The sequence below is a fragment of the Aquarana catesbeiana genome, linkage group LG10, assembly GCF_042186555.1.
Source record: "Aquarana catesbeiana isolate 2022-GZ linkage group LG10, ASM4218655v1, whole genome shotgun sequence".
Taxonomy (NCBI): domain Eukaryota; kingdom Metazoa; phylum Chordata; class Amphibia; order Anura; family Ranidae; genus Aquarana; species Aquarana catesbeiana.
In genome coordinates, this window is record NC_133333.1 from 107,907,155 (window position 1) to 107,925,231 (window position 18,077).

The window sequence follows — 18,077 nt, forward strand, 5'->3', positions numbered from 1 at the left end:
AACGTTTTTTTTTTTTTTTTTTTTGGCGCGGTCTGGTATGGAATTTAGGGGGACCCCCACATCATTTTTTTTTTAAATTTTGGCCGGGGTTCCCCTTAATATCCATACCAGACCTGAAGGGCCTGGTATGGAATTTAGGGGGGCCCCCACGTAATTTTTTTTTAAATTTTGGTTCGGGGTTCCCCTGTGGGGAATTCCCATGCCATTTTTATCAATGAACTTCTATGTGTATTGTCGGACCGGCAATGCAATAGCCGCGAGTAGTTTTAAATGGCTTTTTTCCTTCGAAATGTCATTTTGCTGTCAGACTGTTCTAAACACGGGAAACATGCGCCCCTTTACAGGCATACTATAGACACCCCCCAGCTATGAAATTTAAAGGGATATTACACTTTTATTGTTTGACTTTAAGCATTATTAAAATCACTGCTCCTGAAAAAATGGCTGTTTTTAAAACTTTTTTTTGCATTGATCCATGTCCCCTGGGGCAGGACCCAGGTCCCCAAACACTTTTTATGACAATAACTTACATATAAGCCTTTAAAATTAGCACTTTTGATTATTCATGTTTGTGTCCCATAGACTTTAACGGTGTTCGCGTGTTCGAACAAATTTTTTTCCTGTTCGCATGTTCTGGTGCGAACCGAACAGGGGGGTGTTCGGCTCATCCCTACAGTACACCCATAGTTGTTATTAAACTTCTGTTGGTGTACACAGTACAGTGCACCCCTAGTGCAGTTGATACTACTTTCCTGGTGGTGTACACAATGCATACAGTGCACCCATAGTTGTTATTACACTTCTGTTGGTGTACACAGTACCGTGCACCCCTAGTGCAGTTGCTACTACTTTCCTGGTGGTGTACACAGTACACAATACAGTGTAGTGTTTTTTTGCTAAACAAAATGTGTCTATAGTCCACAGTGCTGGTCGTGGACATGGTGCATCCTCAGCACGTGGCCGTGGGGCATGCTTGTCCTTTTTTCCTGCAGCTGGCCGTGTTTTTGAGCCACAACATGTAGAAGAGTTAGTGGAATGGATAACAAAGCCCTCCTCATCCTCCTCATCCTCTGTCACCCAGGCTCAGGGTAGTTTGCCTTCCAATGCAGCTGCCAAAGCGGCCTATTCCATCGGCTCCATGTCAACAGTCACTCCTTCCCTAGCCCCACCATCATGCACGGAGGAGTCCCCCAAACTATCTGACCACAGTGTCGGGGACATGCTGCAGGAGGATGCGCAGCGATTCGAAGGCTCCGATGATGGTACCCAGGTTGAGGAAGGGAGTAATGTCAACCTAGAGAAAGGGGTTGCCCAAGAAGGTCAAGAAACTGGCAGTCATGTTCCCCCAGCTGCAGCATACTGCCAAGTTTGCTCCAGTGATGAGGAGGGAGGGGATGATGAGGTGACTGACTCAACTTGGGTACCTGATAGAAGAGAGGAGGAGGAGGAAGCACAACGTGGTAGGATGTCCTCCAGGGGGCAACTTAAGAGCAGCCACAATATTGCATCACACTGCAGAGCTAAGCAGGTGCAGGGCGCTGCTGACTCCCTGCATATTTTGAAAAGTTCTTTGGTGTGGGCCTTTTTTGACACGTGTGCAGCAGATCGCACCATTGCTGTTTGCAAAATATGTCTGAAGCATATCAAGTGTGGCCAAAACAGCAGCCGCTTGGGCACCACATGCTTGACCAGACATATGACGACCTCCCATGCAGTCCGTTGGCAACAGCACTTAAAAGACCCACATCAAAGAACAAGGTGGACCTCTCCTTGTTCCTCATCAGCTGGGATCTACAACCCCACTATACCTCCAGTCCTCTCAGAAACCTGCACTGAGTGGAATGAAGGTATAGAAATAGGTGTCCCAAGTACTTGCAGCCAATCTGCTAGCGGTACACCAACATCGGATTTTAGCAGGCAAATTTCCCTACCCCAGTTGCTAAACCGTTGAAAGAAATTCGGTCCCAGCCATCCACATGCTCAGTGTCTGAATGTTAGCTTGGCCAAATTGCTAGCACTGCAACTGCTGCCTTTTCAGCTGGTAGATTCTGCCTCCTTTTGTGAACTTGTGGAATGTGCAGTACCTTGGTGGCACGTTCCCAGACGCCATTTCTTATAACGGAAGGCCAGTCCGGCTCTCTGCCTTGGCCTCGTTGGACAGGGCGGTCAGCAGTAAGGTGCATATTACTGTTGACTCATGGTCCAGCAGGCATGGAAAGGGACGTTACCTTTCTTTCACGGCGCACTGGGTAACTCTGCTGGCAGCTGGGAAGGATGCAGGACAGGGTTCAGTATTGTTGGAGCTTGTTCCACCACCACGCCTCAAAAATGCTAGTGGTGATTCTGCCACAGCTCTCTGGTCCATTCCCTCCTCTTCTTCTTCCTCTATGACCTCTTCCTCTGCAGATTTCTCCTCTGAACCAGTGGTGCTCCGTAGGCATTCAAGGGGCTACGTAAGCACTCAGGCAAAAAGATGCCATGCGGTGCTTGAGTTGGTCTGCTTAGGGGACAGGAGCCACACTGGGGCAGAGATTCTGTTAGCTCTGCAGGGGCAGGCTCAGAGGTGGTTGATGCCACGCCAGCTTCAGCCAGGAATGGTTGTATGCGACAATGCCACCAACCTCCTCTCCACTCTCCGACAGGGACACTTGACCCATGTTCCCTGTTTGGCTCATGTCCTGAATTTGGTGGTGCAGCGGTCCTTGAGCAGGTACCCGGGCTTACAGGATCTCCTGAGGCAGGCCAGGAAAGTCTGTGGTCATTTTCGCTGGTCATATAATGCCAGTGCTCGGCTTGGTGACATTCAAAGAGAATTCCGCCTGCCCAAGAACCGCCTCATTTGTGACATGCCCACCAGGTGGAACTCAATGTTGGCAATGCTGCAGCGGCTGCACACACAGCAGAGGGCCATCGATGAGTACCTGTGTAAGTATGGCACCAGGACAGGGTCAGGGGAGCTTGGCTTTTTTTCGCCCATGCCAGTGGCTACTGATCAAGGATGCATGCACTGTCCTGTCACCATTTGAGGAGGCCACGAGGATGGTGAACAGTGACAGTGCATGCATCAGTGATACTGTCTCTCTTGTCTTCCTGTTGGAGCACACGCTTTGTGGAATAATGGACAGGGAAGAAGAAGAAGAAGATTGTGTCAGCATGGAGGTGGAGGATAACACTCAGCATCAGCAGCAGTCTTCAAGGGATCGTTTGCAGTCCCCAGAAACCCATGAAGTACGTGGCTGGGAGGAGGTGGTTGAGGATCATGTGATCCTTAGTGACCCAGAGGACTCAGGATCGAATGCCTCTGCAAACCTACGCTGCATGGCCTCCCTGATCCTGCAAAGCCTACGAAAGGACCCTAGGATTTGTGGTATCAAGGAGAGGGATCATTACTGGCTGGCAACCTTTCTTGATCCACGTTACAAGGGTAAGGTTGCAGAACTTATCCAGCCTTCACAGAGGGAGCAGAGGATGAAACATCTTCGGGAGTTCTTGCAGAAAGTTTTGTGCAATGCGTTTCCAGAGCCTTGGAGGTTAAAATTTCCTGGTGCTGAACAACGCGTTGCTGAGGCTTGGTTCAGTCACAGTAAGAGCGGTGGAGAAGGTGGCCAGCTGACTGATGCCTTCAGGCAATTCTTCAGTCCTCAGCGCCCAGGTCTGATCAGTTCCAGCAACCATCACCAGTATCTGAATTATATGGTGCAGGAATATCTAGGGGCAAGATCAGACTTGGAGACCTTTCCACCAAAACATCCACTGGGTTACTGGGTCTTGAAGATGGACCACTGGCCAGAGCTTGCTCAATATGCAATTGAGCTACTGGCCTGTCCTGCATCCAGCGTTCTTTCTGAATGCACATTCAGTGCTGCTGGAGGCTTTGTAACCGATCACAGAGTGTGTGAAACTGTATGGAGAGAGAGAGAGAGAGGAGCTGACAAATTCAGCGTGATGTCGGAGGTGGGCGGGACCGGGGGTGGGCGGGACCTGGGGTGGGCGGGACCCAAGCAGCTATCCAGCCAATGATTGGGCTGTTTAAGAAAGCACGTAGCGGCCTGCCCAGATCCCATCCCATTGGCTGGTGTTGGATAGCCCACCCCAACATCCAACCTCAATTTTGATAGCTCCTCTCTCTCTCCACACAGTTCCACACACCGTGGCGCTGCTCTGCCAACAGAGTGTGGAGAAGGGAGGAGGAAACCCACTAAACACTACCCACAACATTATACATTACACTGATTTTCTGGCTGCTCCCTCTCCCCAGACCATATCTACTCCCCCTGGGCTAGCATCAAAACTCATGAGTGAGTCTCTTACCTTTTTTTCTTCCATCTGCTCTGCCACTGCGCCGCCGCCTGTCACACTGCCAGACTGCCTGCCCTGACAAGGATATGATTGGTGACCCAGAGAGGAGGAGAAGGAGACAGCGGCCACAGCTCACAGCAAAGGCCAGCCCCGCTCCACTGTGATTAATCAAAGACCAGCCCCACCTGCCGCACATGACCCCTTTCGCTCAATCACAGGGCGCCAGAGGCAGGCCTGAGACTTAACATGGCGGCCGGAGCATGGGGTTACGGAAAATTGAAATTAGGAATATGGAGCGAGGGTGACACATACTGGCGTGGGATTTCACCCCCCCAAATGGGCCCCCCTTGCACCCCCACACTACGCCACTGGACAACAGGAAGTGAGAGGAAATCTACCCCTAGGAAGGGAAATTCTTTCCTGTAAGAGTTAATATGGGAAAAAGGTGTCTCCACTGATGCTTTATCACCAATCCTTGTTTCCCTAATAACCCAAAATTTTCAAAATCCAATTGTCATTGGGACAGAAAGTGAGGTGAAATCTTCTGAACAGGGGCACCGACAGCAAAACAAATGTTACAGGGGTGATAACCCTTCTCTATATTATCCAAAAAGCTTAAAAATAGATTTTTGGGCTGGAGCTACACTTACAAAATGTAACTGTTCCAAATTACAAACAGATTTAACTTAAGAACAAACCTACAGTCCCTATCTTATTTGTTACCGGGGACCGCCTGTATACTGCTGTTCAGAGTATATAAGGAGTGGGGGCCCCACGGCTTTTTTTTTAATTTTGGTGCGGGGTTCACCTTAATATCTATACCAGATCCAAAGGGCCTGGTAATGGGCTGGGGGGGTACCCATGCCATTTTTCTCAATGATTTTTCTCAATGATTGCCGAGACCCTACATTACATTACAGCCGCAAGCAGTTTTGAATGACTTTTTTCCTTTTTGTGCAGGGACTGTTCTAAACGCGGGAAAAATGCGCCACTTTACAGGCATACTATAGTCATCCCCCAGGTACAATATTTAAAGGAATATTTCACTTTTTTTGGTTAACTTTAAGCATTATTAAAATCACTGCTCCCGAAAAAACTGCAGTTTTTGAAACTTTTTTTTGCATTGATACATGTCCCCTGGGGCAGGACCCAGGTCCCCAAACAATTTTTATGACAATAACTTGCATATTAGCCTTTAAAATTAGCACTTTTGATTTTTCACGTTCGAGTCCCATAGACTTTAACTGGGTCTGCGTGTTCGCACACATTTTTGGTCTGTTCGCATGTTTTGCCATGAACCAAACCGGGGGGTGTTCGGCTCATCCCTAATCCCAACTCCTGATTGAATGGAAGTAAGCAAATATTCATTAATGGGCACTGGTAGGCTGAATTGATGGGCGCTGGTAGGCTGTATTTGATGGGCTCTGGTGAGGCTGCATTGATGGGCACTAGTAGGCTGCATTGATGGGCGCTGGTGAGGCTGCATTTGATGGGCGCTGGTGAAGCTGCATTGATGTGCGCTAGTAGGCTTCATTGATGGGTGCTGGTGAGGCCGTATTTGATGGGTGCTGGTGAGGCCGTATTTGATGGGCGCTGGTGAGGCTGCATTTGATGGGCGCAGGTGAGGCTGCATTTGATAGGTGCTGGTGGGCTGCATTTGATGGGCGCTTCATTAAAAAGGAGGGATTTACATGGACGGGAAAAGGGGGTGGAGTCAGGGGTGGAGCCAGAGGGGGGGGGCGGAAAAATTAGGTTTCACCTAGGGTGTCAAAAATCCTTGCACCAGTCCTGTGTACATAACATAGTCATGACCATTACATAGTTACATAGTTAGTCAGCTTGAAAAAAGACACAAGTCCATCCAGTTCAACCTTTAACCATTGCTACCCAGTGCTACCATTGCACTGGGTAGGCTGTGCTGTACATAACATAGTGCTGACCACTGCACTAGGTAATGTCAGGAAAACTTTGCTCAAACTCATGCTCAAGCCTGTGTTCAAAGGCATGCGCTTGCACACAGAACTGTGCATAGAATTAGGACCCTGCACGTTTCTACACAAGCACGTGCGCATACACATGTCGCATTTGCATGCTGCATGTGCTCGTGTGCATAAGCGTGCATGTTTGTTGGACTTTGGTGCCCAGAGGCCTATTTAAAGCCATACAAGACTCTGGATCATTGCTGAGTGTTACTAACTCCTGCCTGTCTGACCACGCACCTGAGATCCTGCATCAGCTTGTCTGCTGCTCTATCTTCAACTTCACATCTGCTATCAGATCTCCTGGCCTGGATCTTCTACAGGCACCCGTGACACTCTGTGCTCTGTTATACCCTGTAATCAACCCCAGGGGAAACAGGACAAGAGGTGTAAGTGAATACTTTTTGTCAACTCAGCCACAACCAGTTACGTGACAGGTAAGCTGTGCTGTACATGACATAATCCTCACTAATGCAGAGAGTAAGCTGTACTGTACAAAACATAGTCCTGACCACTGCACTAGGTAAACTGTGCTTTACATGACATAATGCTGACCATTGCAGTTTGCATGCTGTGCTGTATGTGACATAATCCTGACCACTGCAGTATGTATGCTGTGCTGTACATAACATAATCCTGACGACTGCGCTGTGTAGGCTGTGATATAAATAACATACTATGTCCCCTGTACTCTGTAGGCTGTGCTGTTTATTACATAGTCCTGACTGCTGATATTTGTTAGCTGTGCTGTAGGTCCTGACTGTTGTTCTCTGAAAGCTTTGGCTACAAGTAGGGATGAGCGAACACTCCCCTGTTCGGTTCGCACCAGAACATGTGAACAGGCAAAAAATTTGTTCGAACACGCGAACACCCTTAAAGTCTATGGGACATGAACAAGAATAATCAAAAGTGCTAATTTTAAAGGCTTATATGCAAGTTATTGTCATAAAAAGTGTTTGGGGACCTGGGTCCTGCCCCAGGGGACATGGATCAATGCAAAAAAAAGTTTTAAAAACGTCCGTTTTTTCAGGAGCAGTGATTTTAATAATGCTTAAATTATTAAATTTTTATATTAAATTTCGTACCTGGGGGGTGTCTATAGTATGCCTGTAAAAGGGCGCATGTTTCCCGTGTTTAGAACAGTCTGACAGCAAAATGACATTTCAAAGGAAAAAAGTCATTTAAAACTACTCGCGGCTATTAATGAATTGCCGGTCCGACAATACACATAAAAGTTCATTGATAAAAACAGCACGGGAATTCCCCACAGGGGAACCCCGAACCAAAATTTTAAAAAAAATGACGTGGGGGGTCCCCCTAAATTCCATACTAGGCCCTTCAGATCTGGTATGGATATTAAGGTGAACCCCGGCAAAAATTTTTTAAAAAATGGCATGGGGTCCCCCTCAAAATCTATACCAGACCCTTCAGGTCTGGTATGGATTTTAAGGGGAACCCCGTGCCAAATTTTTTTTTAAAAATGGCGTGGGGTCTCCCCAAAAATCCATACCAGACCCTTATCCGAGCATGCAACCTGGCAGGCCGCAGGAAAAGAGGGGGGACGAGAGAGCGCCCCCCCTCCTGAACCGTACCAGGGCACATGCCCGCAACATTGGGAGGGTGCTTTGGGGTAGCCCCCCAAAACACCTTGTCCCCACAAGGGCCTCATCCCCACAACCCTTGCCCAGTGGTTTTGGGGGTCTGTGTGTAACAAGGGGACCCCCAGATCCCAGTCCTCCCCCCTGTGTGAAATGGTAAGTACCCCTACCATTTCACAAAAAAAGTGTTAAAAATGACAAGAGACAGTTTTTGACAATTCCTTTATTTAAATGCTTTTTCTATCTTCTATCTTCTTTCTTCTATCTTCCTTCGTTTTCTTCTTTCATCTTCTTCTGGTTCTTCTGGTTCTTCCTTTGGTGTTCTCGTCTGGCATCTTCCTCCGCGGCGCCGGCGTCTTCTTCCCTTCGTCTTCTGGGCCGCTCCGCATCCAGCATGATGGGATGGGAGGCTCCCGCTGTGTGACGCTTTTCCTCTTCTGACAGTTCTTAAATAACGGAGGGCAGGGCCACCCGGTGACCCCACCCCCTCTGACGCATGGTGACTTCCCTGTCCGCCCCCTCTGACGTCACGGGGAATGCCACGAGCAAGTCCCTGTGCGTCAGAGGGGGGAGGGGTCACTGGGTGTCCCCGCCCTCCGTTATTTAAGAACCGTCAGAAGAGGAGAAGCGTCACACAGCCTCCCATCCCATCATGCTGGATGCGGAGCGGCCCGGAAGGGAAGAAGACGCCGGAGGAAGATGCTGGACGAGAACACGGAGGAAGAACCAGAAGAAGAAGAAGATGGAGAAAGAAACCGAAGGAAGATAGAAGAAAGAAGATAGAAGAAAGAAGATAGAAGAAAGAAGAAGAATTTAAATAAAGGAGTTGTCAAAAACCGTCTCTTGTCATTTTTAACATTTTTGACACTTTTTTTGTGAAATGGTAGGGGTACTTTTGTACCCCCTTACCATTTCACACAGGGGGGAGGGCCGGGATCTGGGGATCCCCTTGTTAAAGGGGGCTTCCAGATTCCGATAAGCCCCCCTCCCGCAGACCCCCACAACCACCGGGCAAGGGTTGTGGGGATGAGGCCCTTGTCCCTATCAACATGGGGACAAGATGTTTTGGGGGGCTACCCCAAAGCACCCTCCCAATGTTGAGGGCATGTGGCCTGGTACAGTTCAGGAGGGGGGGCGCTCTCTCGTCCCCCCCTCTTTTCCTGCAGCCTGCCAGGTTGCGCGCTCGGTTAAGGGTCTGGTATGGATTTTTGGGGAGACCCCACACCATTTTTTTTTAGATGCAGTATGCGTAAATTTATAGATTCGAATATTCGAAAGTTCAGAAATTAGAAAAATCGAAAGTTCAGAAATTCGAAAATTCGGAAATTCAAAAATCAGAAAATTCAAAAAATCCTAAATAATAACTAACTAACTAATAATAACTAACTATTAAATCGTAGGTATTGGAATTTCCTTTAAAATTTGGCTGTTTATGAACCTAACGAATACTAATTTAACCAATGTTACGAATTAACTGAAAATAACGAATGCTGCATCAAAATGAATGAAACGTAACAAATTAATAATAGAAAAAAAATAATAAAAATAAAAAGGTTTTATTATTATTAACTATTATTATAAATTTGTTACGTTCCATTTGTTTAGATGCGGCATTGGTTATTTTGGATAATTTGTAACTTCGGATACATTTGTATCCGTTACGTTCACTAACAGCCAAATTTGAAAGGAAATACCAATACCTATAATTTAATAGTTAGTAATAGTTCTTATTATTAGTTAAGCAGTTAATATTTCAGATTTTCTCATCTTCAGGTTTTCGAATTTTCAGATTTCCATTCTTTTTTCGGATTTTCATTCTTTTGAATTTTTCAGGTTTTCATTCTTATTTTTGGATTTTCGAATTTTCAGATTTTTGAATTTATGAATTTTCGGAAAAAATTTTCGTTAATTTTAATATTTCCGAATTAACGAATTTGTTGAATTTCGTTGAAAAATGAATTTGGAACTAAACTAATTGCACATGTCTATTTATCAATGAGGATTTGTGAATGAAAGGATTAGTAGTATATTACAGTGTTAATTTTGGCATCCAATTTCGATTTAGTTTTAGTCTTAGTCTTTTGACTAAAATGCCATTTTTTTGTTTTGGTCCAATTTTAGTCATCTACAATTGTTTTAGTTTTCGTCATATTTAGTTGACTAAAATCTGCAGTACATTTTAGTCAACTAAAATCTAATGGGTTTAGATAAATTGTAATGTATTATTTAAGAATTTCTCTAGAATTTTCAAACACATTATATACTCCTGGAATAAAAAAAATCTTATATCCTGTTATTATTTTTGGTATTAAGGTTTGAACAAACTCCCAGATACCGATTTAGCCACTCTGGATGGTCTGTAATGCTGCACAGTGGTCTGGACAGTGGTCTGAGGAGGCCTGTAATGCACACAATGCTCTGGACAGTGGTCTTAGGAGGCTTGTAATGCACACAGTGCTCTGGACAGTGGTCTGAGGAGGCTTGTAATGCACACAGTGCTATGAAAAGTGGTCTGAGGAGGCTTGTAATGCACACAGTGCTATGAAAAGTGGTCTGAGGAGGCTTGTAATGCTCACAGTGCTATGGACAGTGGCCTGAAGAGGCTTGTAATGCACACAGTGCTCTGGACAGTGGTCTGAGGAGGCTTGTAATGCACACAGTGTTCTGGACAGTGGTCTGAGGAGGCTTGTAATGCACACAGTGTTCTGGACAGTGGTCTGAGGAGGCTTGTAATGCACACAGTGCTCTGGATGGTGGTCTGAGGAGGCCGAATGTGCACACCAACAGTGCTTTGGATGCTACAGACTCTTGCTTCATAGGAGCGGAAGCACCAGAAGTTCATGTGGGAAAATGTCCCTCTCTCACATTTTTGTTTCATTTGTTGACGAAAATGGAATTGAGTTTTGTCATAGTTTTCGTCAGTGTACTAAAATGGGGTGTACTTTTTTTTCCCTTTTCCTCACTGTTAAAGGTCGCTGACGAAAATTTTGAAAAGTACAGTATGTGTATAGTGTATACAATGAGCGGGCTCAGGTTCTGTTTAAGCTTCATTTAAATCCAGCAGCTCTCCCACTGCTCAGCACAATCTGGCAAAGCTCAAAGTTCACCTTGGCATATCAGATATGTTCAACCACTTGACCGCCAGAAGGATTTACCCCCTTCATGACCAGGTCATTTTTTCCTTTTCAGCACTATTTTATTTTAACTAGCAATTGTTTGGTCATGAAAAACTACACAAATGTAATTTTTATCATTTTTTCCACACAATAGAGCTTTCTTTTGGTGGCATTTAATCATAATTTTTTGCTATATAAAGTACCGAAAATTTTGAAAACTAAAAACACATTTTTCTCAATTTCTGTTTTAAAATTTTGCAAACAAATAATCTTTCTTCATAAATTTAGGACAAAATGCATTCTGCTACATTTTATTAGTACAAAAAACCCAAATCAGTGTATACAGTGCCTTGAAAAAGTATTCGTACCCCAGTCATAACGTTTACATGATACCCCGGGCGCTCACAGCAGCCATGTACCAGTCACCATGATCCACTGTGTCCCTGCCAGTGCACATGCTTACCATGCCTACAGCTGCTGCCCGCTTAGAGTAAATTTAATGTGAATGTGTCAAGTAGTGGTTAAAGGAAAGAAAATGTTATCATCACTGAATTACTTTTCAGTGAGAGTAGCTATGCCACATAAGATTTTAAAATAGAACTAAATGCAAAACTTTATTTAGGATAGAGTAAGAGAAGGATATAATCCCTGTCATTTTATTTTTTGCAATCTGTGTCCCATTGGGGAGATTTCCTTTTAGTTCCTGTCCCATAGCCAAAATGAGAAATGAGAAAAAAATCCCTGCAAAGTGAGGAAATGCCTCATTGTCTCCACTGGAAGATTTCCTATATATTCCTGTTCTGGCGACAACCCAAAATATGGGATTTTCTTTCACTTCCACTCTCAGTGATAATGGTAAACAGCACAATAAAGAAGGTAAATCTCTTTAAGGGCCGGTTCACACCACAAAAACGCACTCCAGATATGTTCCGGATGCGTCTCTGCATACATGTTTCTAATGCATTTTTGATTCGTTCCTGTGCGGTTTTGGTGTGTTTTGATGCATTTCCGGATGCATTCCAGGTGCTTTTTTCCCTGTTTTTTTGTACTATAATTTGATGCATTTTACTGTGTTCCAGTACAGTCCAGTGCAGTAAAAATGCAGCATGTTCTACTTTTTTTTTTCTGGAACTGAAAAGCCATGGGACTGACTGCACTGGTGTGAACTATGCCATTGGAAAACATATAATCTACTTTACATTAGAGGTCGACCGATATATCAGCCGGCCGATATTTGGCATTTTTTACTTAATCGGCAACAGCCGATTGTGCTGAAAAAAAAGGCAGATTATAACTTCAGCGCAACTTGCAAATGACTTCTGTAATAGAAGTCAATGCAAGTTGCCTGAAGTCTTCTGTGAAGGACTTCTCTCCTCTCTGGGCAGCCTGCCAAATCTGATAAAAGAACCTGAAGAGATACAATGTTTACACTTATCAATGAGCTGAACTCAGTGTGTAGAAGTTCTCAGTTTAACTATTTAAAGACTAAATCTTTTCTGACACTTGTTGCTTACAAGTAAAAATCCTGCATTTTCTGCTAGAAAATCACTTAGAACCCGCAAACATTATATATATATATATATATATATATATATATATATATATATATATTTTTTTTTTTTTTTATCAGAGACCCTAGGGAATAAAATAGCGGTTGTTGCAATATTTTATGTCACACGGTATTTGCGCAGCGGTCTTTCAAACGCAATTAAAAAAAAAATAAACTAATGAATTAAAAAAAAACTAAGCAGTAAAGTTAGCCCATTTTTTTTCCATCCAAAAGTTTTGATTACCTGTTTTTGTGTATTTAATATTTAAGATATAGTTTGTTTTTTTTTACCCAAATTATACATACAAGTGAACTGATTGGAGGTTTGTTTTGTTTAATAAATGTTAAAAGTAAAACAATTTCTGTATCACTTATTACTTAAGGTTGCTTTCACACTGGAGCGGGCAGGTGTTGACGGTAAAACGCTGCTAGTTTTAGCGGCGATTTACCGTCATTTTAGCGGCGCTATTCGGCTGCTAGCGGGTCGCTTATAACCCAGCTAGCGGCCGAGGAAGGGGTTAAATGCGCCCCTGAAGCACCACTGCCGAAACGCTTTGCAGGCGCTTCGACACCGCTCCAAAGATGCTGCTTGCAGGACTTTTTTTTAACATCCTGCCAGCGCATCGCCTCAGTGTGAAAGCACTCAGGCTTTCACACTGAGACTGTAGGGGAGCCATTTTGCAGGCACTTTACAGGCGTTATTTTTAGCCCAAAAGTGCCTGAAAAATGCCCCATTGTGAAAGGGGTCTAACTGGTAGAGCCCTTTCACACTGGGGTGGTTTGCAGGCGCTATTGCGCTAATAATAGCGCCTGCAAACTGACCCGAAAGTGCCGCTACTTTCATTCCAGTGTGAAAGCCCCGAGGGCTTTCACACTGGAGCGATGCGCTGGCAGGACGGTAAAAAAAGTCCTGCCAGCAGCATCTTCAGAGCGGTGAAGGAGCGGTGTGTATACCGCTCCTTTACCGCTCCTGCCCATTGAAATCAATGGCTATACCGCCGGCAAAGTGCCTCTGCAGAGGCGCTTTGCGGTGGTATTTAACCCTTTCTCGGCCACTAGCGGGGGGTAAAACCGCCCCGCTAGCGGCCGCATACCGATGGTAAAACGCCGCTAATAATAGCGGCGTTTTACTGCCGACGCCGCCCCCGCCCCAGTGTGAAAGGGCTCTTAGATTTTATGAGATGAAGGGAAAAAAAAAAAGAAAAAATAATATCAGCCTAATATAGCGGCCCAAAAAAATCGGCATCACATATCGGCCATCGGCCATCGCGATTTCTAAATATAGGCATCGGCCAGAGAAAAAACCCATATCGGTCGACCTCTACTTTACATGTGTTTTTGATGCAGAACAAAAGTGCACTGGACTGCATGTGGTGTGAACTGGCCCTAAAGGTGTCACAGACGACAGAAAAAAACCTCATTAATGTAAACCTTAATGGAAGAATTAAAAAAATGAATTTAACAAAAGGATTGGATAATTTTCTTATAATTGGTATCTATACTGATCATTAAAGGAAAATATGGATACATTTTGGAAATAATTTATTTAACAAAATAAATGTGTTTAAATTTCCAGTGACAATGTACTTCTTCCAGTTTGCATATTGTTATTAATACTATTATGGTGCAGGCTTTTTCATTTAAAATTGATTAAGATGATTATTTGAAATACTTCTTGTAAGCTATATCTTTTACTACTTTTTTAACGGCAAATTGGATGCCAGTTATTTAAAAAAAAACAGGTATATACATTTCCTCAGTTAAGCATGCACCTTGTCTCTGCTTTAAATGTATATTGATGCCACCTTGTGGTGTGTTGATATTACTGCTTTTATTCATACAGATGATGTGTAAAATAATACAATATATTTTATATATTTATTTTCAAATGTGTAATATAGTTACTTCTGTGCAAATAGTTACTTGTTTATCTTCAGTTAGACACATTTAGGGCATGTTCACACCATAGAACTAGGTTCACATCTGAGTGGGTGCACCTTTGTAATCACACTTTCCTGCACCCACAGCAAAAATATGCTGCTGTTTAGCAGAAGGCACCCCAATGCACTGAAAACCACAGTGCAATTTATTGTGCTGGGAACCACAGAGTACTATGCAGTTTCCATGCAGTTACATTTTTGGAAAAGACCTTTTCCCTCTGTTTTCCATAGGTACAGCAGCCCATTCATATGTGGATGCCGGGATACCAGTATAGTGTGAACCTAGGCTTAATGTGAATCCGAGCTTGAGCAATTTTTACACATTCCTGGGCAGCCCATTCATTTCATGGGCTGCCAAATGCAAGGAAACTACAAGCATGATTTTTTAAATCTCGCAGCACCAAACCCGCCTGGTACTGTGGTACCATGTGTTTTGGTGGCCACAAACACATTCACATTTACTAGATCCAATTGCAAGAGATGTGGACAATCACTTGGGGCTCATTCACCCCAGCCCGCTTGTTTCCTTTTTTTTTTCACTCTTTTCATTTTAACTTTACTGAAGTGTCATAAAGTTATACATTCTTCATGTCTATGGTACAGTGCAGTGAAATGCAGTGTGCTGCATAAAAATGCAGTGTTAAATCGATTTTCTATAGCTTTATAGTGGGAACACAGTACATAGAATACAAATGTTTTCTATGTGCCCTTGCATTAAGTCTGCATTGATCTATGCAGATCAACGCAGCTCAATTGATTTTATGAATGGGTCCCCTAACTTATGCATTTTCCCCCTTGCATTTTCTAATTAAAAAGGCCCCACAAAGTAGCCACTTCTGCATGTGCAGGATTGCTGTCTCCTATCATAACAGTACTTAAACAGTTCCTAATTCAAACGTAACAGTTCTCTCAGCTGTACTAAAACTTCTCCTTGTGGTTCTTCAGCCCCTTGAGCTCCTGGTCTCACACTGGACCCTCTGATTCACTAACTTTGAATCCAGTGAGCTCTTCAAGGCTTTTGCGGTGGTATCTCCCTCAAGTGTCACCCACGCTTCCCTGCTGAGTCCCCAGCTTGGCACTTTGGATACCTTCAAGCTTCACCCCTGCTGACAGGCTCGGTCCCTAGCTTGATACACAAGGCTGCTCTGCAAGCGTCACCTCAGCTGGTTGGGTCCCCGACTTGATCGCCACCTGAAGTTTCCAGATTCTCCACCGTGCCTGTTCGGTGAGAATACTGCTCCAGTACTTGTTTTAGTTACCCACTGTGGTCCCTAGTAAAGGAAATTGGTCCCTTTGTGGCGACAGCTTCCCTTCTACCTCCGACCACTGGCAGATTCCCTGGCCGGCAGAACCGTCACTTTTGGTTGGCTGCCCTTTTACTTCTGGATAGGCCCTCACACAGCCTGGCAGCCTGATGCCCCCAGGATAGGCCCAATCTCCAGCCTAGCAGCCCTGGGCAGACGACACATGTCAACCCAGATGGTGATCTGGGTGGCACACAAGAACTTGGATCATCTGACCTCACCCGAATATATAGGCTCTCCCAGCAGGCCAATGGATTCAACAAAATCCTTGCCCATTGGCTGAGACACCCCACATACCCATAACCTGTCCTTGAGTTGTCCTTCTCAATCTAATACCTCCAAGTGCCCGTCCACCTGGCAGTAGAAGAGGAAAGTACAACCAGGCCAAACTTTACATTGTAGCAAAGTGTCATTACTTCAGTGTTGTCACATGAAAAGATATAATAAAATATTTACAAAAATGTGAGGGGTGTACCTACTTTTGTGAGATACTGTATATACAGCGATTTAAACTGGTCCCCAGCCGAGGGCAGCATGAAATGTAAGAACATCCTATATATGTCTACATTATTTATATTGTTTTGAAAGTGGGCCCCATTCTCTGTAAGAATGCCACCCCTTTTATCATCAGTACAAAACTATAAAACTTTCAGCAATATTTCAATCAGTAACAGTCCTGATACAGTATGTGCATGAGTCCATTATTTGAAGAAATAGGTAACAATTTCTTTATCACAGCCTATTATAACTGACTACAGGTTCAGTGTCCATGACTGGTTACCGTCCATTAACTTTTGTTTCAAATGGATTACATTTCCCAGCAGCTCCTTTTGTTATTTAAAAGGAAACTCTGTACACAGGGCATGACTGCATTTTAAGCAACAAGCAGTCAGGCCAGATTGCAAGGGACCACACTTCAGTACACAGGCCCCTTGCACGGACATTTTCAGTCCACTTGGCAGCCAAAGACAGAAACTTTCATTTTCTCTTTTTTTTTTAACAACCTGCTGAAGTCCACAGGTCACTTTTCAGCATGAAACACCACCAACAACTTTAATCTTCTGGCCAATGGGCTCAAGTGATTGCTTTCTTTAACTGCCAGTAGCGTTCAGTCCAGCACAGTCCTGGCGATACAGCTTTCTGGGATTTTCCCATTAGTAACATTTTAAATGTGTGTACATGGTAACTATCAGCAGAGCGTCCTTGGCATCACAAAACCCATATTTGTAATCCTCAAGGTATCATATCGCCAAGATTTTCACCAGTAATATCTGGGATCCGGCAGTATCACAGCGTCTCCTTTGGCATTCAGAGTGACAACGTGGTATTTAACATCTCGCTTGTCTGGCCTACAGAGGTTAACACTGTCCAGATTGATTTTTCGGCCATAGCCCCAGGTATCCAGCACTGAATGGTATCTCCCAGACAATTTAGGAGATCATTTTAGAAAATCAACTTTGAGAGGTATTTGGAGGAATTCCTGGACGGCCTCATCCACCCACTGTATTCCCTTCTCCGAGATCTCATCTTCCAAATGCAGAGGAATGTAGGGGTATAAATACCCATTATTTTCTGCTATCTTGTTAATGATTATGCACTGGATTTTATACAGCCTAGGCTGGGTTTTAGGGTCTCCGTAACCAGAGAGAACCCGAGCATCTGGGGCATGCTGAACTGGATACCCAGCAACCACCTCCGGCTTACAATCCGCTTGGCATAGGCATTATAGGCCGGGCTGTGGGACCCCGTGGATTCCCTTGATCCTCCTCGAAGGACTTGGCAATGCTGATTAGCGGAACTGCACTGGCTGACAACATAATCTGCACACTTGTGGTAGTAGCTGCAGGAGCCTCGTCACCTGGCATCTTTCATGTCCTCAGCCATACAAGGAAAGGCCCCAGCAAGAAGCCACTTCTGCACATGCAGGATTGCTGTCTCCTATGGTAACAGTACTTAAACAGTTCTTAATTCAAATGTAACAGTTCTCTCAGCTGTACTACAACTTCACCTTGTAGTTAGGGTTGTGCCGATACCACTTTTTTAGGACCGAGTACAAGTACCGATACTTTCTTTCAAGTACTCGCCGATACCGATTACCGATACTTTTTTTTTAAATGTCACGTGACAGTGTTTTTTGTTTTTTTTTTTTAACAGTGCTTGCTTTTTTTTGGGGGGGGGGGGTGAACGGTGTATGTGTGTGTTTTTGTTTTTTTTTTTATTTACAACTTTTATTTTTTACAATAATATTTTTTTTATTCTGTATTGTTTTTTTGTTTTGTTTTTTTTTAATCA